Source organism: Tamandua tetradactyla, chromosome 5, assembly GCF_023851605.1.
Source record: "Tamandua tetradactyla isolate mTamTet1 chromosome 5, mTamTet1.pri, whole genome shotgun sequence".
NCBI lineage: Eukaryota > Metazoa > Chordata > Mammalia > Pilosa > Myrmecophagidae > Tamandua > Tamandua tetradactyla.
In genome coordinates this window covers 188,969,154-188,994,257 of record NC_135331.1, presented here as the reverse complement: position 1 = coordinate 188,994,257, position 25,104 = coordinate 188,969,154, and the positions used below count along the sequence as shown (strand labels likewise).

General features: G+C 39.1%; 1 long non-coding RNA gene across 2 annotated transcripts in view; it reads left to right on the top strand.

The window, feature by feature from the left end:
* Positions 1–23,745, top strand: part of LOC143682940 (uncharacterized) — a 36,353-nt gene extending 12,608 nt beyond the window's left edge. For both annotated transcript variants that reach the window (XR_013175380.1, XR_013175379.1), the window contains one exon: positions 23,621–23,745. This is a non-coding gene — a long non-coding RNA (uncharacterized LOC143682940). The remainder of the gene's footprint in view (positions 1–23,620) is intronic.
* The last annotated feature ends 1,359 nt before the right edge of the window (positions 23,746–25,104 follow it).

The window sequence follows — 25,104 nt, the reverse complement described above, 5'->3', positions numbered from 1 at the left end:
ATGCACTACTTTCACCAGTGCAGCCCTACAACCATGACTCACCCTGCACCCCATGCACAAGAACCCCATCACCCACCCCATCCCCTATGCTCCAAGTACCCCCACCCAGCCAATCCCCCACAAGCATACCTGCCCCACAACACCACCTCAAGCTCGAGCATACCTGCCCCAGCCCAACCTACCTCTCCTGAATAGGAACAGTTTTGCCCCATCCCTCCTGAACCCTACCTCCCCCTTCCTGCCCCCTGAAGGCAGTTGCTAACACATAATGGCTGTGGATGCTTACCTCCATACCAGGCCATACCCATCTCTAGCTCATATAGTCAAACCCCGCCCCCGGCCTCCCCAAGCTCTATGCACATATACATCAGTTTAAAGCCTTTCCATATCTGTGCATGCATATGGTTCCCTGTCATGTACCCCATCTCTGGGAAAGCACTGACCTGCACAGCCAGGCCACATCTGCCCCCAACCCATGCATGTGTAATGCTGGCCCACTGCCTTGAGCTCTGTTCACACACACACAAAGGGCCCCATGCCCTGGACTGGTGCACACCAGGGAACAGCCCCCTGATCCCTGTACCCACACAGTCACAATCTCTCCATCACTGGGCAACCATACTCACAGGCACCAGAACAGCATCCCCAACCTGTACCTATACCTGCACTGCAACACATCACTACACTGTTGTACCCTGCCATGTACCCTGCATCCTGCTCCATATCCATCCCACAAATACAAGGCTTTAGATTACTAAAGGAAATCAACTTCCAAAACAAACTAATCAAGATATTTACATGACATGAAGACAGCAGAAGATCACTAAGCATACTATGATGCAGACACATATAGCTCAGCCTAATGACCAAATTATAACACCAAAGGAGACACAGATGTTGGAAGAACTAATCGAAGATGTTCATATAACTCTACTAAATAAAATTAATGGGATGGCTAATGACACAGAGGAGATTAACAAGACAATAGAAGAGCATAAAGAGGAATTTGAAAGAATAAATAGAAAAATAGATATAACAAAGATGAAGGATGCTGTAGACCAAATAAAAAAAAACATACTAGAAATGCATGACAGCAGATTTGAAGGGGTAGAAGAAAGAATAAGAGAACTAGAGGACAAGACAACAGATTTTGAGCACTCAAAACAGGAAATGGCAAAAAAAATGTAAAAATTTTATTTGGAGCTCAGGGAAATGGTGGACAAAGTAAAATGCACAAATAGAAGAATAATTGGAGTCCCAGAAGGAGAAGAGAAAAGGCTAGGATGATTAATTCAGGATATAATGTGAGAAAACTTCCCAACCCTTATAAAGGACATAAATGTGCAAGTCAAAGAAGCTCATCAAACTCTAAAACAGGATAAATCCAGTAGGCCTCCCTCAAGACATATACTAATCAGCATGTCAAATGTTGAGGAGAAGCAGAAAATCCTGAAGGTGGCAAGAGAAAAACATTCTACTAGATACAAAGGTAACCACATAAGACTGAATTCAGACTACTCACTTGGCACTATGGAAACAAGAAAGCAATGGTATGATATATTTAAGATCCTGAAAGAGAAAAACTTCCAGCCAAGAATTCTGTACCCAGCAAAATTGTCCTTCAAAACTGAGGGAGAGATTAAAATGTTCACAGAAAAACAAATCCTGAAAGAATCGTCAAAAAGAAACCAGTCCTTCAGGAAATACTAAAGGAAGTTCTGCCAGTTGAAAAAGAAAAAAGACCAAGAAAGGGTGGTCTGGAAGAGGGCACAGAGTTGAAGAGTACCAGGAAAGGTAACAAAGGATAAAAAGAGAAAGAGGGAAAAGAATATATAAAACTGACAAATAAAATCTAAAAGATAAGATGGTGGATTTAAGAAACACCTTTTCAGTAACAACTTTGAATGTTAACAGACCAAATTTACCAATTAAAAGATACAGATTGGCAGAATGGATTAAGAAACATAATCCAGATATATGCTGCTTACAAGAAACTCATCTTAGACATGAAGATACAAATAGATTGAAAGTGAAAGGATGGGAAACTTCCATGCAAGCTGTAACCAAAAGAAAGCAGGAGAAGCTATACTAGTATCAGACAAAATAGCCATTAAAAGTAAAGACATCATGAGAGACAAGGAAGGGCACTATATATTAATAAAAGGGACATCACCAAGAAGAAATGAAAATCATAAAAGTTTGTACTCCCAATCAAGGAGCTCAAAAATACATGAGACAGACATTGCCAAAACTGAAGGGAGCGATAGATGTTTCAACAATAATAGTAGGAGACTTCAATACACCACTCTCCTGTATAGACAGAACAACCAGAGAGAACAGCAACAAAGAAATAGAAAAATTAAACAACTTGATAAGTGAATTAGACCTAACAGGCATATATAGGTCATTACACCCCAAAACACCAAGATATATATCCTTCTCTATTGCTCATGGAACATTCTCCAGGATAGATCATATGCTGGGGCACAAAACAGGTCTTTTTAAATTTGAAAACATTGAAATTATTCAAAGCACTTTTTCTGATCAAAATAGAATGAAGCTGGACATCAATAAATACCAAAGAATGAAAAGTTTCATGAATATATGGAGATTAAATACCACACATGATCATTATAGAATTTTTGTAAAGCTTGAATATAAGACACTTTATCTCATTTATGATTTCTCTTACAAAATGAATGTAATTACAAGATGCTATTGAAATTTAAAGTTTCATTTTTAGACTATTTTTCACCGATGTCCAATTTATACAATGGCCAGGCAACAGTATAGGAGAAAGTCAATTTTCTCCCTCTTTTTTTTCAAGAGGGTCCCACCAAATTTAGACTAATTATTCAAAACATAACTCAAAGCAGTAATAGCTGGCACATCCTGAGAGTTTCCTATGGTTAGGCAACACTAACAAAAGTCGTGAAGACAAAGCATCAAGACAGAAGTTTTTTAAGTTACCAGATTTTTCAAGTTAAAAGTAAAGAAAATCTGTGACCAGAAAAAACAAGCAAGCAAGGAGTTCCTCAATATTAAACAGCTTCCCCAATTCAAAACTACAAAATACAGAACAAACAGGGAACTACAAATCTGGGGTCACAGATAGTGTGGCTTAAACCTGCTGAATCTGCATTAATGAGGCCAGGCCAATTCAAGTTCGTCCTCATGAGCAAAAGGGTAAAGTAAAAGTAAACACAAAGAAGAAGAGAAATATCACACACTTAACTAGCCCAGTAGAGTCTGAACTTTAAAATCATCATTACATAGATGTGCCTGGTGGCTGCCCACAGCAGAAGACTCTCCCAGAGCCTCTAGCCCCAGTCCTCTAGGGAACTCCCTGTCCAGGGGATCGGTGTGGAGCTGGGGGTCTAGAGAGCCTCTAAGGCTGAACATACATGGGTTGGGACTGCAATTCAGAGCAGCATGGGTGCTCAGGAGGAGTAGCTAACACCTGCAGGCATGGCACTTTCCACGGAAGGGCCCATCCTACCTGGTGCTGAAGAGGAAAAACACATCTCATAGTGTGAAGGTGATTAATTACAAGTGCACTTCGCAAGGAACTGGAGGAATCTTCCCTAAAATTTGTTCAATGTGGGGATGTGGGTTTTGATATTTAACAATTTCAAGTCAATCCTGAAGAGGGTTTACTGAATTACAAATTCCCAAATGGTTTATAGTATTAGAAAGTGCAAACCAGGGAGATAAAACATTCAAATTCAAAACAACATTTTGCACACAAAAAGGACAAGGAACCAGCAACTTTAAGTCTATTAAGAATGGTCCTAATAAAGCATTACAATATTCAGAATCGCACAGTCCATATTCTTTACGTAGATTTTCTAAAGCTTGTCTTATGGCATTTACCTCTATAAAGTCATGTTGAAATGAGAATCCTGCCAACTATGCCATTTTTGTTGCACTAAAGGCAACATGATATTTGTGACCATTTAATTTAGAGGCTTGGATTCATGGATAACACAGACTTCAGTCATATAAAATTTATTAGGAAAGTAATCAAAAGATTGCTAGAAATGAGATGCAGTTACATCACCAAACAAGACAGCACCAACATCCAAAGAGGAGCGCTGGGGAATCCCAGAGATGGCATCTGGGTCTGATGGGGAAGGACCCAAGCAGAGCATCCTCCTCTTGGATGAGATTCCAACATCTACCTGCTTGTATGCAGTTTATATGGTGTTTTTATGCAATAGTGGCCGGATTCTAATTAGCTTGCATGACTTGGCCTGGGTGATCTTCTGGAAACTGGCTAGGGACTGAGGGAAGTTTCCTGGGACCTAGATAACTTTACCAAAAGTATGTCTCCTTCTGAGAGGATAGCCAGTCCTTCCAGCTGGAGCGTGCATTTCAGTACTTTATCAACAGGCTCACACAATGGCAACATCAGTTGAGCAGAACAAACTCTACAAGCCTAGTTTCCCTTTCAGTTCCCCCTAGTATTTGTTTGTTTATTATTCCTTTTTTAACTTATCTGTCCATATCCTGGATAAAAGGGGCATTAGACACAAGGTTTTCATAATCACATGGTCACATTGTAAAAGCTATATAGCTATACAATCATCTTCAAGAGTCAAGGCTGTTGGAACACAGCACAACAATTTCAGGTACTCCCCTCCACCCACTCCAATATACCACAAACTAAAAAGGGACATCTATATAATGCATGAAAATAACCTCCGGGATAACCTCTTGACTCTGCTTGAAATCTCTCAGCCACTGACACTTTATTTTTTCTCATTTCTCTCTTCTCCCTTTTGGTCAAGAAGGCTTTCTCAATCCCTTGATGCTGGGTGATTGCTCATCCTGGGATTTCTGTCCCATGTTGCCAGGGAGATTTACACCCCTGGCATGTATCACATAGTGGGGAGAGCAGTGAGTTCACTTACTATGTCAGCTCAGTAAGAGAGGCCACATCTGAGCAACAAAAGAGGTCCTCTGAGGATGACTCTTAGGCTTAATTTTAAATAAGCTTAGTCTATCCTTCACTGGAATAAGTTTCATAGGGGTGAACCCCAAGATTGAGGGCTCGGCCTATTGATTTGGTTGTCTCCACTGCTTGCAAGAATATCAGAAATTTTCCAAATAGGGAAGTTGAATATTTCCCCCTTTCTCCACATTCCTCCAAGGCGACTTTGCAAATGCTTCTCTGTTCACCATCCAGATCCCTCTGTGATTTACCAGGGCTTCGCACTAACCTGGACAAGCCAACAAAATCCCATGCCCAATTCAAGATTCCATGTACTTATATGCATGGAATTTGACATTCTGATTAGAGGAGGTTTATTTGATTTATTCTGTGTTGAGTATGTTACACTTCTCAGGCATTTGTAGTTATGTAGTTCATAAGATTTGGGAAATTAGGGGTCATTATTTCCTCAAACATATCTCCACCACTCTTCCTTTCCCTTCTTCTGGGGCACTAATGACACGTGTGTTTGTGCACTCAAATCCCTGAGGCCGTGCTCAATTTTTTCTTTTCTTTTCCCTATCAGTTCTTCTGACTCTCTTGTTAAGTGATTCTTTTCCTGGCTGTTCAAATCTGCTCTTATATGCCTCTAGTTATTTTTAATTGTCATTATTGTGCCTTTCATCCCCATAAGTTCTGTTACGTTTCTTTATATTTTTTAAAATAATTCTTTCTGATCACATATGTCTTTTCAATATACTTTCGCTCTATATCCATTTTTTCTTTAATTTTTTGATAAAAGTTATTGTATAGTATAACATATATACAAAGCAAAGAAATAAAAAAGCAATAGTTTTCAAAGCATTCTTCAACAAATGGTTACAGGACAAATCCTGGAGTTTGTCATGGGCTACCATACGATCCTCTCATATTTTTCCTTCTCGCTACTCCAGAATATGGGAGGTTAGAGGGCTTAAATATTTTTTTATCATCACAATTGACTTTTTTTCTTCTTTTTTGTGAAAAATAACATTTTTTCAAAAAAGCAGTAAATTTCAAAGCACAGCACCACAATTAGTTGTAGAACATATTTCAGAGTTTGACATGCATTACAATTCCACAATTTTATGTTTTTACTTCTAGCTGCTTTGAAATATTGCAGACTAAAAAGAGATATCAATTTAATGATTCAACATTCATATTCATTTGTTAAATCTTATCTTCTATGTATAACTCCACCATCACCTTTGATCTTTCCATACCTCTCTTTAGGGGTGTTTGGGCTATGACAATTCTAAATTTTTTTTTATTGGAAGGGTCTGTCACTAATATAGGGTAGGGTGATGGAACTACCTGATGTTTTGGAGAAGTTGGGCTAGGTTTCAGGACTTGTCTGGACCAGGGACCCATCTGGAGGTTTTAGGTTTCTGGAAAGTTACTCTAGTGTATGGAGACCTTGTAGAATCTTATATATTGCCCTAGGTGTTCTTTAGGCTTGGCTGGAATGGTTCTGGCTTAAATAGGCTTAGTCTATCCTTTGGCAGGTTATGATAGTTAGCAAGGTCTAACTGAAGCTCACATAAAAGCAACTCCAAGAGTAGCCTCTTGACTCTACTTTAACTATCTCTGCTACTGAAACTTTATTAATTACACTTCTTTTTCCCCCTTTGGTAAGGATGGAATTGTTGATCCCATGGTGCCAGGTCTGGATTCATCCCCAGAGTCATCTCCCACATCATCAGGGAGACTTCACCCCTGTATATCTTGTCCCATGTAGCGGGGAGGGCAATTATTTCACTTGTAGAGTTGGGCTTAGAGAGACTGAGGCCACATCTGAGCAACAACAGAGGTCCTCCAGAAGTAACTCTTAGGCATCCCAATAGGTAGTCTAAGCTTCTCTGCTACCTATATATGCTTCACAAGAATAAGCCTCATGATCGAGGGCATGGCCTATTGAGTTGGGTGTCCCTAAAGTTTGACACAGTATCAGGGGATTCCCTGATGGTAAGGTTTAATAGTTCCATATTCATTCTCCCAACCCTCCATATTCTTTCTCCCATCCCTCAGAGGACTTTGCCAATACTTTTTGTTATCTGCTTAATATATTCTAGGATGCTTCCAGGCATTTCAGTAATCTATACAGGATTAAAGGAATCTTTCATGAAGCTCCCCAGGAGGCATGTTCCTTCTTCATCTTTCTTATTCTATGCTCCCTGTGTTTCAGTTGTTCAAATGAGCCATACAGGTAGGCTGAATCAGATTATGCACTACAGAAAATTTATGTTCCAGACCAAATAAACCTTTCTTCCATTGGTCTCAAAGAGTATGTGTGGTTCTAAAATATAGACACTGTCTTCCTTACACCTATGTTCTGAATTACTTTAACCCCAACCTGTTTGGCTTCATTTTTATCTCTAGATATCAGGTTATATATATATATGAAACAGCCTCTCAAAATCCAGAAACAATAATCACCACTCAGGATGTAATGTGTCTGCTCTAAAAGCGTACAACCTAAGACCCTGTTTTCTCATAAGCATTTTCTAAAGGAGACCATACCATTGTTGCTCTTGTTTCTGGCTGATTTTGTCTCACCAAATGTCCCACATGTTCATCCACATCGTTGCATGCATCACAACTTTGTTCCTTTTTGTAGCAGCACAACCTTCATTCATAAGTATACACCATTGTTCACCAATCTACCTCTCCATCAGTGCATCCTTCAGCCACCTGCACCCATCAAGCATCATGTAGAGAGCCCAAAGTCCACAGTCCCTCAACATTCTCAATTTTAAATAATTTATTGTTCCCAAGAGAAAGAAAACCAATAAACACACCCTTGCCAAATAGGAAAACTAAACCTCCTCTTAACTCTTGTCCCTCACCCCATTATTTACCTCTGCTGTTGCTGTGGTAATGCTGATGGTTTCCTTCTGAACATAGTTCATAGCATGCAGTACTGGTTTTCCACCTGGACCCTGGACATAAACCCTCTTTATACAGGAATCATATCTTTGAAGTAATTCTTGTGGGTACTGATTCATATTTCTAGTGTTAATCAGTGGGACACGTAGTTCTATATAACACCTTACAATCTTGTTCATCTTCAATGTGAACTATGAAAGACTGTTTGGCAGTTCCTTTGGAAATCAAATATCAGGTTGCCCTATGACCCAGCAATAGCACTACTTGGTATATACCCAGAAGAGCTGAAAGCGATGAAACAAACAGACATTTGCACACCAATGTTCATAGCAGAATTTATTTATATATAATTATTTATATAGACCCACTAGAGAAGCACCTTCACATCTATCTATTCCCTTACATTGAAGTTCAACCTCATCAGCTAATGGTTCACCCATCTCTAGTTTCTATGTATCTCTAAGTTCCCTATATTCTGTGTTATAAGCCTCTGATTATATCCATATGTTGGTTATAAAAGTGGAATCATACAGTATCTATCCTTTTCTGTATGGCTAATTTTACTCACATTATGCCCATAAGTCTCATCCATCTTTTCATGTGCTTCAGGGCATCATTTTGTCTTACTGCTGCATAATATTCCATCCTATGTATATACCACATTATGCCGATCCACTCGTGTGTTGATGGACATTTGGTTTGCTTCCATCTTTTGGCAATCGTGAATAAATTCTGCTGTGCACATCGGTGTGCAAATGTCTGTTTGTTTCATTGCTTTTGGCTGTTCTGGGTATATACCAAGTAGTGCTATTGCTGGGTCATAGGGCAACCTGATATTTGATTTCCAAAGGAACCTCCAAGCAGTCTTTCATAGTGGCTGCACCATTATATATTCCCACCAGCAGTGCATTACTGTCTCAGTTTCTCCACATCCTCCTCAACATTTATAGTTTCCTGTTTGTTTATTAGCAGCCATTCTTACAGGTGTGAGGTGGTATCTCATTGTAGTCTTGATCTGCATTTCTCTTATACCCAATGAAAATGAGTACTTCTTCATGTGATTTTGAGCCACCTGTTTTAGTTTGCTAGCTGCAGGAATGCAATATACCAGAAATGGAATGGCTTTTTAAAAAAAAGGGAATTTAATAAATTGCTAATTTACAGTTCTAAGACTGAGAAAATGTCCCAATTAAAACAAGTCTATAGAAATGTCCAGACAAAGGCATCCATCCAGGGAAAGATACCTTGGTTCAAGAAAGCTGATGAAGTTCAGGGTTTCTCTCTCAAGTGGAAAGGCACATGACAAACAGTCAGAGTTTCTCTCTCATCTGCAAAGGCACATGGTGAACACGGTCAAGGCTCCTCTCTCTTCTGAGAGGGCACATGGCGAGCATGGCCTCATCTGCTAGCTTCTTCTCCTGGCTTCCTGTTTCATGAAGCTCCCCAGGAGGCATGTTCCTTCTTCATCTCCAAGGGTCGCTGGCTGGTGGACGCTACTTCTCGTGGCTATGTTGTTACACTCTGCTATCTCTGAATCTCTCGTTCTCCAAATGTTTCCTCTTTTATAGGACCCCAGAAATTTATCAAGACCCACCCAAATGGATGGAGACATGTCGTCATGTAATCCAGCTTAACAGCCACTCTTGATTAAATCACGTCTCCAGGGAGATGATCTGATTACAGTTTCAAACATACAATATTGAATAAGGATTATTCTGCCTTTATGAAATGGGATTTAGATTAAAACGTGGCTTTTTTAGGGCACATACATCCTTTCAAACCAGCACACCACCTGTATTTGCTCTTCAGAAAAATGTCTATTCATATCTTTAGCCCATTTTATAATTGGTTTGTTTGTTCTTTTGTTGTTGAGTTGTATGATTTCTTTGTATATACAGGAAATCAAACCTTTCTCTGATAAGTGATCTCTAAATATTTTCTCCCATTGAATTGGCTGCATCTTCACTTTTTTGACAAAGTCTTTTGAGGTGCTAAAGCATTTGATTTTTAGGAATTCTCATTTATCTATTTTTTCTTTTGTATTTTGTGCTTCGGGTGTAAAGTTTAGGAAGCTACCTCCTATTACTAGGTCTTGAAGATGTTTCCCTACATTTTCTTCCAGAACCTTTGTGGTGCTAGTTCTTACATTTAGGTGTTTCATCCACTTTGAGTTAATTTTTGTGTAGGGTGTAAGATAGGGGCCCTCTTTCATTCTTTTGGCTATTGATATCCAGTTCTTCCATAATCAATTATTGAAAAGACCACTTTGTCCCAATTCAGAGGATTTGGAGGCCTTGTCAAAAATCAGTTGACCATAGATTTGGTGGTCTATTTCTGCACCCTTGATTCAATTTCATTAGTCAATGCTTCCATCTTTCTGCATGTACCATGCTGTTTTGACCACTGTGCCTTTATAATAAGTTTTAAAGTCATGGAGTGCTAATCCTCCCACTTCACTCTTCTTTTTAAGGATGCTTTTAGCTATTCATGGTCTCTTTCCCTTCCAGATGAGTTTGGTAGTTAGCTTTTCCAAATCTTCAAAGTAGTTTGTTAGAATTTTGATTGGTACTGTGTTGAATCTGTAGATCAATTTGGGGAGAACTGACACCTTAACTATATTTAGCCTTCCTATCCATGAGCAGGGAATGTCTGTTCACTTATTTAGATCTCCTTTGATTTCTTTTAGCAATGTTATGTAGTTTTCTGTGTTTATGCTTTGGATGTAAAGTTTAGGAAGCTTTACATCCTTAGTTAAGTTCATTCCTAAGTATTTGATTTTTTAGTTGCTATTTTGAATGGAATTTTTTCCTTAACTGACTCCTCAGCTAGGTCATTGCTTGTCTATTGAAATGTTACTGATTTTTGCACATTAATTTTATTTCCCACCACCTTGCTGAAATTGTTGATTAGCTCAGGTAACTTTGCTGTAGGTTTCTCAGAATCTTCCAAGTATAGTATCATATCATCTGCAAACAATAAGAGCTTTACTTCTTCCTTTCCAATTTGGATGCCTTCTATTTCTTTGTCCTGCCTGATTGTCCTAGCTAGAACTTCTAGCATAATGCTGAGTAATAGTGGTGGCAGTGGGCATCCTTGTCTTGTACCTGATCTCAGGGGGAAACATTATCTCTCCACTAAATATGATGCAGTCTATTGGTTTTTCATATATTCCCTTTATCATATTGCAGTAGTTACCTTTGATTCCTATCTTTTGGAGTATTTTTATCAGAAAAGGGTGCTGAATTTTGTCAAATGCTTTTTTAGCATCAATGGAGATGGCCATGTGATTTTTCCCTTTCTATTTGTTAATGTGCTGTTTACATTAATTGACAATCCTTGCATTCCTGGTATAAACCCCATTTGGTCATGGTGTATAATTCCTTTAATGTGCTGTTGGATTCAATTTGCTAATATTTTATTGAGAATTTTTGCATCTATGTTCATTAGGGAGATTAGCTTGTAGTTTTCCTTTCTTATAGCATCTTTACCTGGTTTTGGTATTAAAATGATATTACCTTCATAAAATGAGTTAGGTAGAGTTCCTTTTTCTTCAAATTTTTGGAAAAGTTTGAGCAGGATTAGTGTTAGTTTTTCTGGAATGTTAGATAAAATTCCCCTGGAGAAATCATCTAAGTTGTCGAGTGTGTTGGCATATAGTTATTCATAGTATTCTCTTATGATTTCTTTTATTTCTTCAAGGCCTGTAGTAATGCACCTCTTCTCATTTCTGATTTTGTTTATTTACATCCTCTCTCTTTTTTTCTTTGTTGGTCTTGCCAGTGGCCCATCAACTTTATTGATTTTCTCAAAGAACCAACTTTTGGTTTTATTGATCCTTTCTGTTGTGCTTCTTTTCTTCCATTCATTTATCTCTGCTTTAATCTTTGTTATTTCTCTTCTTCTATTTGCTTTGGAGTTAATTTGCTGTTGTTTCTCAACTTCCTCCAGGAGTTCTGCTAAGTCCTCAATTTTTGCTCTTTCTTGTTTTTTAAGGTAGGGATTTAGGACAATAAATTTCCCTCTCAGCACAGCCTTTGCTGCATCCCATAAGTTCTGATAACTTGTGTTCTCATTTTCATTCATCTCCAGATAGCTTCTGATTTCTCTAGCAATTTCTTCTTTGACTCACTGGTTGTTTAGGAGTGTGTTATTTATTCTCTATGTATTTGTGAGTGTTCTCATTCTTTGGTGGTTATTGAGATCCAGCTTCATCTCATTGTGATCAGAGAAAGTGCTTTGAATAATTTCAATGTTTTTAAATTCATAAAAATCTATTTTGTGCCCCAGTATATGATTTATCCTGGAGAATGTTCCATGAGCACTAGAGAAGAATGCATATCCTTGTGCTGTGGGGTGCAATGACCTATATATATGTGTTAGGTCTAATTCATTCATCAAGTATTTAACTTCTCTATTCCCTTATTGATCTTCTGCCTGGTTGTTCTATCTATAGAGGAGAGTGGTGTATTGAAGTCTCCTACTATTATTGTTGAAACATCTATCTCTCCCTTCAGTTTTGCCAATGTCTGTCTCATGTACTTTGGAGCTCCTTGATTGGGAGTATAAAGATTTATGATTATTATATCTTCTTGGTGAATTGACCCTTTAATTAGTATATACTATCCTTTGTCTCTTAGGATGTCTTTACATTTAAAGTCTATTTTGCCTGATATTAGTATAGTTACTCCTGCTTTCTTTTGGTTACAACTTGCATGAAAAAACTTTATCCATCCTTTCACTTTCAATCCATTTGTATCCTTGTGTCTAAGATTAGTCTCTTGCAAGCATCATATATCTGGATTATATTTCTTAATCCATTCTGCCAATCTGTATCTTTTAATTGGTAAATTTAACATTCAAAGTTATTACTGAAAATGCATTTCTTAATTCTACTAACTTATCTGATTTATTTTATTTTTCAGATCTGTATATTCTTTCCCCTTTTTCTTTTTTTATTCTTTAAATTACCCTTAGTGGAACTCTTCAATTCTGTGCCCTCCTCCAGACCTCCCTCTCCTGTCTTTTTTTTTTCCAGCCAGCAGAATTCCTTTTAGTATTTCTTGTATGGCCAAGCTCATGTTGACAAATTCTTTCAGGACTTCTTGGTCTGTGAAAACTTTAATCTCTCCCTCAATTTTGAAGGATGATTTGGCTGGGTACAGAATTCTCAGCTGGAAGTCTTTCTTTTTCAGGATCTTGAATATATCATACCTTCTCACCTCAAGGGTGCTACTCAGTTTTATTTGACTACCCTTGTATGTAGTAGATTGTTTTTTCTCTTGAATATATCATACCTTCTCACCTCGAGGGTGCTACTCAGTCTTATTTGACTACCCTTGTATGTAGTAGATTGTTTTTTCTCTTGCCACCTTCAAGATTTTCTGTTTCTCTTCAACATTTGACAGACTGATTCCTTGGGACAGGCCTATATGGATTTATTCTGTTTGGAGTTCATTGGGATTCTTTGATTTGTATATTTATGTCCTTTATGAGGTTTGGGAAGTTTTCCCCATTATATCCTCAACTATTCTTGCTCGCCCTCTACTCCTACCTTCTCCTTTGGAGACACCAATGATTCATATATTTATGCACTTTGTTTTGTCTATCATTTCCCTGACTTTCCATTCAATTTTTTTCCATCTTTTTTGCCATTTGCTGCTTTGAGTCTTCCATGTCAATTATCTTATCCTCTATATCACTGATTGTTTCTTCTGTCTCTTCAAATCTGGTGTTGTGTGCCACTAGTATGTTTTTTATCTGGTCAACAGAGTCTTTAATCTCTGTGATTATCTGCTATTTTTCTATTTATTCTTTTAAATTCCTATTTATGCTCTTCTACTATCTTCCTGATCTCCTTTATGTCATTTGCTATCCCACTCATTTTATTAAGGAGAGTTGTATGAACGTCTTTGATTAGTTTTTCCAATGTCTGTGTCTCCTCTGGTGTTTTAATTTGGCCGTTAGGCAGGGCTCTATCTGTCTGCATTGTGATATGCTTAGTGATCTTCTGCTATCTTTGTGGCATGTAAATACCTTGATTGATTTACTTTGGGAGTTGATTTCTTTCAGTAGTCTAAGGCCTTGTGTTGTGGGATGGTTGTACAGCAGGGAGCAGAACACAGGGTGGGGCACTCAGGGCAGTGATTTGTTTCAGGGCAGACATAGGTGCAGGTTGCAGATGTTAAAATGATTCTTATGAACGTGGGACCCAGCGGCCAGGGAGGATGTAGCTGTGTGGGTGCACCGGTCTGGGGTCATAACCCTGGTGTGTGCTGGTCTAAGGCACAAGGCCCTTTGTGAGCATGCACAGAGCTGTGGCAGCCAGGCCAGTGTTATGCCCTCATGGATTGGGGGCAGATGCAACCTGGCTGTGCAGGTCGGCACTTTCTCAGAACTGGAAGTGCGGCTGAGGGCCATGCACATGCACAATTCTAGGACTGCTGTAAAGTGCATTTCCCAGAGCTGAATGACTGATTGGGGGCCCGTGCACATACATGGGCCTGGGAGTGCCATAAACAGATGCACAGGGCCCAGGGGTTGCAGAGTGAGGCTGTGCGATACTATGCGCAGGGGGTGGGGGTAGCCTGGGTATGGAGGTTGGTGCCCACAGCCTTTATGCACTGGCAACAACCTGCAGGGAACAGGAAGGGGAGGTAGTGCTCTGGAGGGGTGCAGGAGAGGTGGGTTGGGCTGCTCTTGGGGTGGGGGTGGGGGGCAGGTACGTGCACCGGCGGCTGGTGGGGTGGGGGCACCTGGAGCACGGGGAATGGGAGTGAGTGATGGGTTTTCAGGTGTGTGGGGTGTGGGGTGAGTCACCGGTCACAGGGCTGCCTGGTGAGGGTAGCCTCCTAAGGAACATGGCCTGGCTTATTTCCTAGTCCCCAGCTCCCACCTGTGCACTCCCACTGGCTCAGTCTTCTGCACCAGGCTCCAGCTTTCTGCCTCTCAGTTCCTCGGCCTCTGCAACCAGGGCTGCTGCACTCCCGAATCACCACCTCAGTCGCCTTCCTGTCCCTTCTCTAACTCTTCCATGGGGCAGGGCTGATCTCGAGCTACGCTATTCTGCCATCTTCCCGGAATTCTTCTTTAATCTTTTTTGAAATGATTTAGGGGTTTGTTTGAAATTCTTTAATTAGTTTTTCCAAATTCCATGTCTTCTCTGAAGTTTTAATTTGTTCTCTTCACTGAGAAATATCTTCTTGTTCCTTAGTATGCCTTATAAAACTTGCTGATATCTGGGCATCTGATATTCTCAATGACAACTCTGAAAGTCAATTTCTCCCTTTGTCTAGGGTTTTATTGTTCACTGACTTTCAGTAAAGGCCCTTTTTTCATGCTTGGGCCAACTTTAGAGTACCATGTACTTAGCTTTCAGATTTCTCAGTTATTCTTCACCTGATTCTTGCCCTTGATATGCATATAATTTTTTAAATTGTAATTCATGTACAATTGTTCACCTCCAGGAGAAAGCTTTCTTTCATCTGCTACTTGGGCATCAGGATCTGTTCTGTTTGTTTTGGGTGCAGTATTTTCTTTCCATCTCTTAAGATTTCTTTAATTCTCTCTCTTATCCAATATTCCCTTATCCTGTTTGTAGCTATTGATCATCATCAGTGAACTTATCGCAAATGCTTTATTGTCCTTGTCAGCTAATTCTAACATCTTTGTCAGTTGTTACTTTCGTTTGAAAGCTTGATTTATCTCTTAAATCTTAAAATCACATTTTATACTTCTTTGCATAAAAGAAAATTTTTATTGGATGTCAGACATTGAAAATTTTACCAATTCGTATGTGAGTAGTTTTGCATAAGTATTTTTAAATGGAATACAATGAAGTCATTTAGAAACTGTATAATATTTTCAGGATTTTTCTCTTTTAGTATTTTGGTTAGGTAGAATAAATATGCTTGAGGTTGGTCAATGCCTTCTGAGTTCTCTACATAGTATACCAAGAGTTATGATATTTTAAAGTCTGCCTGATGGGGAGAAATAAAATTCATTTCTCTGTACAAACAACCTACAAGGTCTTTAAACCTTTTTTTGTTGTCCTTAAAATAGTGATAATGATACACGTTTCATAAGATTTTTGTGAAATTATAAAAATCGATACCTGAACTTCTGAAACGATGGTGAAATAGGATAGGTCAAGTTCATCCCTGCTCCAAGGAACAGCTAAAGAAGGGATGGGAGGACAACTGAGACAGTGATTCCAGGGTGTAAGTGTCCTGGGAGAGTCTTCTGCACCTCCTAGGGAAGCCTTGGTTGCAAAAGCTGAACTAAGAGGCAGAGAACTGGAATTCATCCAGCTGGTGCAAACAGCATAACGTAGAAGCTTGGAGTGCTCAGGAGGGCATGAACAGGGAGATGGGGATAGGAAGCAAACCAAGCTGTCTCCCTTGAATGTGCTACCCTCACCTGCAAGCCCTGTGACTGCAACTCACCCTATACCCTAAACATCTGAACCCTGTCATCCATACCCCCTCCCCAACTTCAAGTGCCCCCACCCTGCCACAACCCTTCCACACATACCTGTCCTACACCCCACCCCAAGCCTGTGCAAGCCTGCCCCAGCCCAACACATCTCTCTTATGCAAGCACAGTCTCATCCCACCCCTCTGGAGACCCACTCACACCTCCCTGTACCCTACAGGTGGTTGCCAGCACATAAAGGCTGTGGACACCTCCTTACCCAAGCTACACCCACCCCTAGCCCATACAGCTGTGCAATCCCACCCCACAAACCCCTGAACTCTGTGCATGCACACAAAGGGCACAATCCCCTAGACCAGACCCCACCAGGGCCCTGCCCCCAGACCTTCACACCCATATAGCCAGCCACATCCTTTCCACCACCTGGCACCCATGCATTCATGCACTGACTTCTCCATCCTGTGCCCAATATCCCTACCCCACAAATGTGTACACTTGCCCCACTCCCCGGCACAAGCACAAGTGCCCTGCTCCCAAACATGGTAGGTGCTCACAGACTAATCTGCTCATTATACCCCTCACCTTGTACACACATGCCCACCTCCATACCTGTGCACCTGCACCACGGTATGACCCATCTGATACCACCCCAAACCCTGACCCATGTCCCGCGACCCCAGTGACCTGTGCCCACCCCTACAATATTCCCACATCCACATCCAGGGCCCTCTGTGTCCCTTCCCCTACACAAAGTCACATCTGCACCCCACAACCCATACCCCAACCTCTGTGCCCCCATCCTACACTCTAATACCCATGCTCCATGCTCCCACCTACATCTACCTGCAAACCAGGCCCCATATATCCACACTGTGTCCCCATCCACCTCCCAGCACTCTTTTCATCTGTGTCTCCCATGCTACACTTTGCTTCTGCACTCCAAAGTCTGCTTGAGCTGTGTCCCAAACCCACAGCTCTGCAATGCACCTCCACAACCCCACAACCTGAACACACATGCTCACCAGCATCATCACAGTCACCAACCTGGCCTAGATCCACACTGAAATGCATCACCACACTGTTGAACCCCACCCCATGCCCCACATCCTGCTCCACATCCATCCTACACATACAAAGCTTTAGTCTACCGAAGGAAATCAACATGCAAAGTACCCTTTCAAGATATTTACATGCCACAAAGACAACAGAAGGTCACTAAGCATATCGTGATTGTTTTAGTTTGCTAGCTGCCAGAATGCAACACACCAGAGATGGATTGGCTTTTAATAAAAGGGGATTTATTTCATTAGTTCTTCAGAGTAAAGACAGCTAACTTTCATCTGAGGTTCTTTCTTATGTCGGAAGGCACAGAGTGCCTTTCCCCAGGGTGATTTCTTTCTGCATCTCCAAAGGCCTGGGCTGAGCTGCTCATGCTGAGATGAGGTATGCTGAGCTGCTTGGGCTGTGCTACGTTGAGTCTCTCATTTAAGCACCAGCCTATTAAATCAACCATCATTCATTGCAGCAGGCACACCTACTAGCCGACTGCAGATGTAATCAGCAACAGATGAGGTTCACGTACCATTGGCTCATGTCCACAGCAATAGAACTAGATGTCTTCACTTGGCCAAGTTGACAACTGAGTCTAACTACCACAATGGTACAGACATATATAGCCCAGCCTAATGGCCAAATTAAAACACCAGAGGTGACACATGCTTTGGAATAACTAATCAAAGATTTTCATATAATTTTACTAAATAAATTAAATGGAATGGCTGATGACATAAAGGAGATCAAAAAGACACTAGAAGAGTGTATAGAGGAATTTGAAAGAATGAATAGAAAAATACCAGATACCACAGAGATTAAAGATGCTGCAGACCAAAGAAAAACTATACTCAATACCTACAACAGCAGATTTGAAGAGACAGTAGAAAGAATAAGCACACTAGAGGACAAAATAACTGATTTCAAAAACTCAAAACAGGAAATGGCAGAAAAGATGGAAAACTTTGAAATCAATCTCAGGGAAATGGTGGACAAAGCAAAGTGCACAAATAGAATCATCAGTGTGCGAGAAGTAGAAAAGAAGAGTAAAGGGCAAGTAAGATTAGTTAAGGATATAATGGGGGAAAACTTCCCAACTCTTATAACAGACATAAATATGCAAATCAATGAAGCCAAATGAACTCCAAATAAAATAAATCCAAATAGGCCTTCCCCAATACACATAGTAATCAGTTTATCAAATGTTGGAATGAAGCAGAAAATCCTGAAAACGGCAAGAAAACAATCTACTACATACAAGGGTAACCACATAAGACTGAGTTCAGACTACTCAAATGGTACTATCAAGGCGAGAAGGCAGTGGTATGTTATATTTAAGATCCTGAAAGAGAAAGACTTCCAGCCGAGAATTCTGTACACAGCCAAGTGGTCTTTCAAAGGGGAGAGATGAAAATTTCAGAGACAAATGAATTTGACTGCTGAACCAATATATTGATATTTCTTTTGGTCTCCAGTGTCTTGGAGCAGCTAAGAAAAAAAATGAAAAATTATGGAACTGTAACCCATACCAAACTTTAAAATCTGTTGTATAACTACTTGTTAATATGTACTTGGAAATTTATTGCTTTTTTGCATATGCTATTTTTGCACAATAAAAAAAAGTTAAATTTTTTTTAAAAAAAGTAATTTTAAAATATTTTAAAAGTGTCTAGAAAACAATCAGAACTAAATCAATGCTACTTCCCTTCCCTCCCTTTCAATGTTTATTCAAGACACCAATGAAATTGTGCTATGATTAATCTTGGAGCATAGAGAAGAATTTAGTTTTATATTTTAATCTGTCCAATGGCAAAAATGATTTTTCTTTATTTCTTTCTTTCCCTTTTATTTATTTTTAAAGCTTTGGTTAGTATTAACTGGGAGATAACTTTATGAGGAAGGGCAGCATTAAATGGCTACAATTAAGTAGTTTTGGAAAGGCTGGTAATATTTGAATAATTTAAACTATAGGAAATAATTGGCCGTTTGATTTTCTGCAATAAATTGTCTGAACAAATTATTTACTTGAAGAATTTTGCAATAGCATTCAACAATTTAATGCAGAATAATATTTGCAGATACCCATTTATTTGGTCATTAACCAACCAGGCTGTCATAGGCCAGTGAATTGCCCAATGAGAGAGTCATAATTATCTAACTGACAGAAGGATTACTTGCCTTCCACCTGGTATAAATCTGTCCCTGCTTGAGACTCAGGCTTAAGCGCAGTTGGCAGTGAGAGGATGTGGACCACTTTGACAGTCCCCTCTCTTCTACCACTGAGCTTCTTTTCCCTCGGATTGGCCCAAAATGCAGAGCCAGCCATGGGTGAAAATGACAGCTACCCTCCTTTTGGGGACCAGATTAATGGGAGCACAGAAGAATTACCGGTAAAGAATAACAAAATGACCATTAATCCCTTGGATATATGGATCAATTGCAAATGTATAAGATCCTTGTTACAAAGTCAGCTAAGTATTTTACTTCATTTGCAAAAAAAAAAAAAAAAAAAAATTGGCCACATTTTATTTTATGGAAAGGTCTGTAAAACAGGTATGACATTTTAACTGTTCCTAGGGAAGATTGATTTTTCTCTTTATTCCTGAGATTAGCATTATGGCTAGTGTGTTACTGTATGAATGCTCTTGGAATGTGCTGTAAATATACTCTTTCATCTTCCAGTATTCAGAAATGATTACTTCCTAACCAATGACTTTCTTCTCTTAATAAAATTAATTGGTATTGCTGCATGTTACATTTCATAGACTTTACAGTCATAGAAAATTGCAATTGAGAAATAAGCTTCTGGGAGCTGCAAAAGTATGTTGTTTAGAGAAGAAACATTTCCCTCTAATTATAAAACCCTCCATCTCAAGATATTATAATCTTCTAGTCAAAGTTTTCTCAGACAAATGTAGCACCCTTAAATAATTTTTTCTCATTTGGTGGGGCTATACTAGCAAATATGAGAAGAACACCTTTCAGTTATAAAAACCAGGCTGAGAGTCATTTAAAATAAAATAAGGAACATGTTTTCAGACCAAAACCTGGACATTGCTCCAAATAATGCTAGTGGAAAGAGTATTTGAGATCTTGATCTCAACACACAGTACCTTTTCTATCAGTGGTTATACTCAGGCAGTAAGAAAGGATGAAAACGAGGGAAGACCCAGCCTAGTACTGGGCCATTTTCTTCTTGTTCAGCAACAAGCAGAATTAGGAAACACAATGGAAACGTGATACTTCAGCTTGAAATTCTGTGTTTCTAGAAAGTTCTTCACTTTTACTCCATCTGATTTTTATTCTTTCTGTTCCTTGAGCCAATTTTTGTTATTAAATGAGATCCACTAACTGCACCAAGTTCCCATTTTCATGAATTTCCAAATGTCTTCTATGGAAGCAACTACACTCCCAAGAAACTCAGGCTAAGCACAGAACAAAAATGAGCATTTCAATGTGGTAACTTGGTGTTGAAAATAACTCCTTGGACTTTTGAATTATTGCACTCATCTCTTGGCTCAAAGTATGTGATAGTGATGGCATGCTATGGCTAGGCAATATCATTGGCAAGCATAACCCTATTTTTCTAATTTTTAAAGGAAGGCATAGTGTCTCTTTTCCTTCTTTCTCATATTTTCAAGTAAAAGTTGAAACTTTTCCTTTTGGAGAATGATTTTTATCTGCTCTCTGTGCACTGTGTAGGTAGTTCTCAGATCCTTCTAGGAGTTCAGCCTGTGCTTATAAGGCTGAGGTTCTGAATTGCATATCCATACGCAATTGCTGGGGAGGTTAGTGCTATCCCAGCTGCAGACTTCTCAGTTCAGCTGCAGACTTCTCAGTTCAGCTGCGGCCATGAGGCCTGCTCTGCTTTTATATGGGATTGGATATGTTGGGATAAATCTTGATAATTTAAAGATTTCAAAAATACATAATTTTTGTACTTTCCCTGGGGACTAATTGGTTTGAGAAGCCATAATAAGAATTGTAACTCTGACTATTGCCATTTCCAAATTCCAAATATTATTAACTTTAGTTAAATATCAGTGTTTCAGACTTAGTCTATTGCTTTTTTCCAAGGATTCTAAGCCCCTTCCCAAAGAATTACAATTTATTCCATGCCTATTATATCCCAGAATCTCACCTAAGCCTGTCAGAGACATGGTGTCATTTAATCTTTACCACAATATTATTGGCTAACTGTTAATATGCTTGCATTGAAGATAAGCAAATAACATCTAAAAGAGATTTCATAACATGCCCCTTTTCACAAAGCTAGTAATAGATTCCACACACTGATCTTTTTGTCTCTAAAGTCCATTTGTTTAATCACTGTGCCGGTTCACTTCCATTATCTCATAATCTACAAATAAAAACTTGATGATGATTTTTCATATTCAACGGTAATATTTATTTTAGCAGTTAACGTTCAATTTCAATATAGGATGCATCTAATAAATCTGATGCTTTTCAATAGTTTATTCATATATATAAACCTATCAGGTGCAAATTTTTTTAATGAAAATCCTGTAAATGCATATATCAAGATAAAGATCATGCTTTATAAAAGAATAAATTACTTTTAAACCAAAATCAAATTTAAATCAATCAAATATTATTTTTCTCTTTGAAATGTAGGTTAAAAAGAGAAAACTTTGGTAGTGCAAATTTCAAATAGTGAGAAACTACTTGCCACCTAAAGAACTGATGAGCGCTACTTCAAATTCCTGAAGAGTATTATATTTTTCCTTCGCATTTTGCATCACTAGTCACCCTAGCTTCTCCTTGACAGCTAGATTGGCAATCATAATGGTTCTTTGGAAAAATGACTCATTGACAGGAGGCGTGGAATCATGACTGCAACCACCAAAGCCAGGCAGGGCCTCAGTGTGGGTTTATCCCGAACTGGGAGCTGCCACAATCCTGGTAGGAAACATGAGCGTGGGGATCAAGAAGCAAGAAAACTTCTGCACAAGCAGTAGAGTGAGTGCTTGACAGAAATGAATTAGTGTCAAGAACCAGAAGAGAGATACTGAATTGAAAGTTAAGATAATACATTGGAGTTGATTGGAATGGATGTCTGAAACATGAATTTCCAAAACCATTGAGACAATAGAATGAGAGATTTACATCCAATATTCTTCAGCAGTTTAGGCTGAGTCTCCTCAAGTAAAGTATATTTTGCATCATTTACATATAGACCTAAAGCTGAGATAAATGTTTCCTCAGCCAGACTTTATTATTATTTTCTGTGTTTGAGGAATAATCAAATAAAGGACATGGATGATTTGCGTTTGCTGTTGGATTAGGTGAATAGATCCCCATGCCCCAGGTTCTAAAGGGTGGTTCACGCACCCACAGGGCACCTACACTGTGTCCCTGACATGGAAACTTTCCTGCTGTGATCACACCTGTACTCCAAGTTCTGTACGTTTCCTCAAGCAAAGAGATTCAACTTAACACTGATGTGATAAACTGAATAATTAAGTAGGTTTGGCCTTAAGTCATTTTGCTAGCTCTACATTTGAATAGACCCGTGATGATTCCGAATATCCCTTACCTTTTTTTTTTTTTTTTTAACTTGGGCAGTCACAGGGAATCAAACCTGGGTCCTCTGGAATGGACCTGCTGAGCCACCATGGCCCGCCCCAGGCCTTACCTTTTATGTGACTGGTTTACCTTTCCTTGCTGCAAAGTTTTGGGGAGATGTACCACATGAAATAGAGTTATTATCTCAAAGAACACATATCTGACTTCTGCTGTTCAATTTCTGAATGCCATCCATCCTACTCACAAGCTATGGATGCAGTCAAACTGTATCTTTAGACAAAAGAATGCAACAATTTTTTTAGAAGGGGCATCATGAAGTCACTGAAGTGCTTCCATTAAATCTATGATTTTAAAATTAATGAAACATCATATTTATATCCATATACAATCATAGCTATAGAGTAAATTTCAGTCCCCCTGAACTTTTTCCTGCAAGAGCTCTGAAATGATACTATCTACATAAATGACAGCAAATTCACACAATTTTGTTAAAATTTTTTTCCAGGATAGTAATATAATTACCAATAAATTAGCATACGTATGTTTAATTTATAAAGCAAATAAAGTTAAATGCCATTTTCAAAAGTTAAAACTTATTTTGATAATTTTATTTCTAGACAATAACTTGATTAACATTTCATAATAATAAATTCAGAAATGCATGTGATTTGGCACTAAATTTATTTTTATTGTATTTTCAATTCTTCTCACAAAATCCTGTTATTTATCCTGTAGGATGAGGAGAATGAGGTGCCATTTGAGCTTTTAGGAAATATTGAGGTCTACATCATTGATGGAAACAATGGTATTCTTTCCACGAAGAAGAAAGCAGCCGCTGATGCTGGAACATCAAAGTTCAGTGACAAGTAAGATAATTGCTCTCTATGACACATTTATCATCATTTTATTTCTCACATTGTAAATGATAATGTACATGAGTTAATTGTCCTAAATGTTCAATTGTCACATTTTCTAGCATATCTCAGGAAATAAGATACCCATTTTTATTTTCAGTTGATGAAAGAGTCATCTGGTCCATCACTGAAGATAGAAACGAGCAGAATGACTGGTTGGGGACACTGCTTTCAAGAGGAAGCTCCACAACCTTCTCTTATACTACAGTTTATAGTAAAGTAGTTTATTATGTTTAATCAACTTCTTTATAAGTGCAACATGCAATCAATTTCTGTTATTGAATTCTAGCTGATTTATTCAAGACAGACATTGCAAATAGGGTAGTGTGCTGGTTTGAAAGGACATGTGTCCCCTAGAAAAGACATGTTTTAATCTATACCCCATTTCATAAAGGCAGAATAATCCCTATTCAATACCATATGTTTGAAACTGTAATCAGATCATCTTCCTGGAGATATGATTTAATCTAGTGGTTGTTAAACTGGATTAGGTGATGACATGTCTCCACCCATTTGGGTGGGTCTTGATTAGTTTCTGGAGTCCTATAAAAGAGGAAACAATCTGGAGAATGAAGGAGGTTTGGAAAGAGCAAAGAATGCTGCACACCATGAAGCAGGGAGTCCACGAGCCAGAGACCTTTGGAAATGAAGAAGGAAAAGCCTCCAGAGGAGCTTCATGAAACCGGAAGCCAGGAGAGAAAGTTAGCAGATGATGCCATGTTCACCATGTGCCCTTCCAGCCAAGAGAGAAGCCCTGACTGTGTTCGGCATGTGCCTTCTCACTTGAGTGAGAAACATGAACTTCATCGGCCTTCTTGAACCAAGGAATCTTTCCCTGGATGGACACCTTTGATTGACATTTCTATAGACTCGTTTTAATTGGGACATTTTCTCGGCCTTAGAGCTGTAAACTAGCAACTTATTAAATTCCCCTTTTTAAAAGCCATTCTGTTTTTGGTATGTTGCATTCTGGCAGCTAGCAAACTAAAACAGGTAGCAAAAGAATCCAGGCCATATTCTGATTTGCAACACCATTCCTCACCACACACAAAAAAGGTCATTTGATGTACTTAATGGGATCATGTTTATTGGTAAATTCTATCAGACCCACACAGCTCTCCAGTCCATGTAACCATTTTAAGTGATACCTTTTGATGGCCAGTTTGGGTTTTACTAATTTTGATGGTTAGGTCCTGGTGCCAGTTTGGCCAAATGATGATGCCCAGCTGTCTGGTCAGGCAAGCACCGGCCTGATCACTGCTGCAAGGGTAGTTTGTGGCTGGTTGATAGATGGGAAGGTTGCTG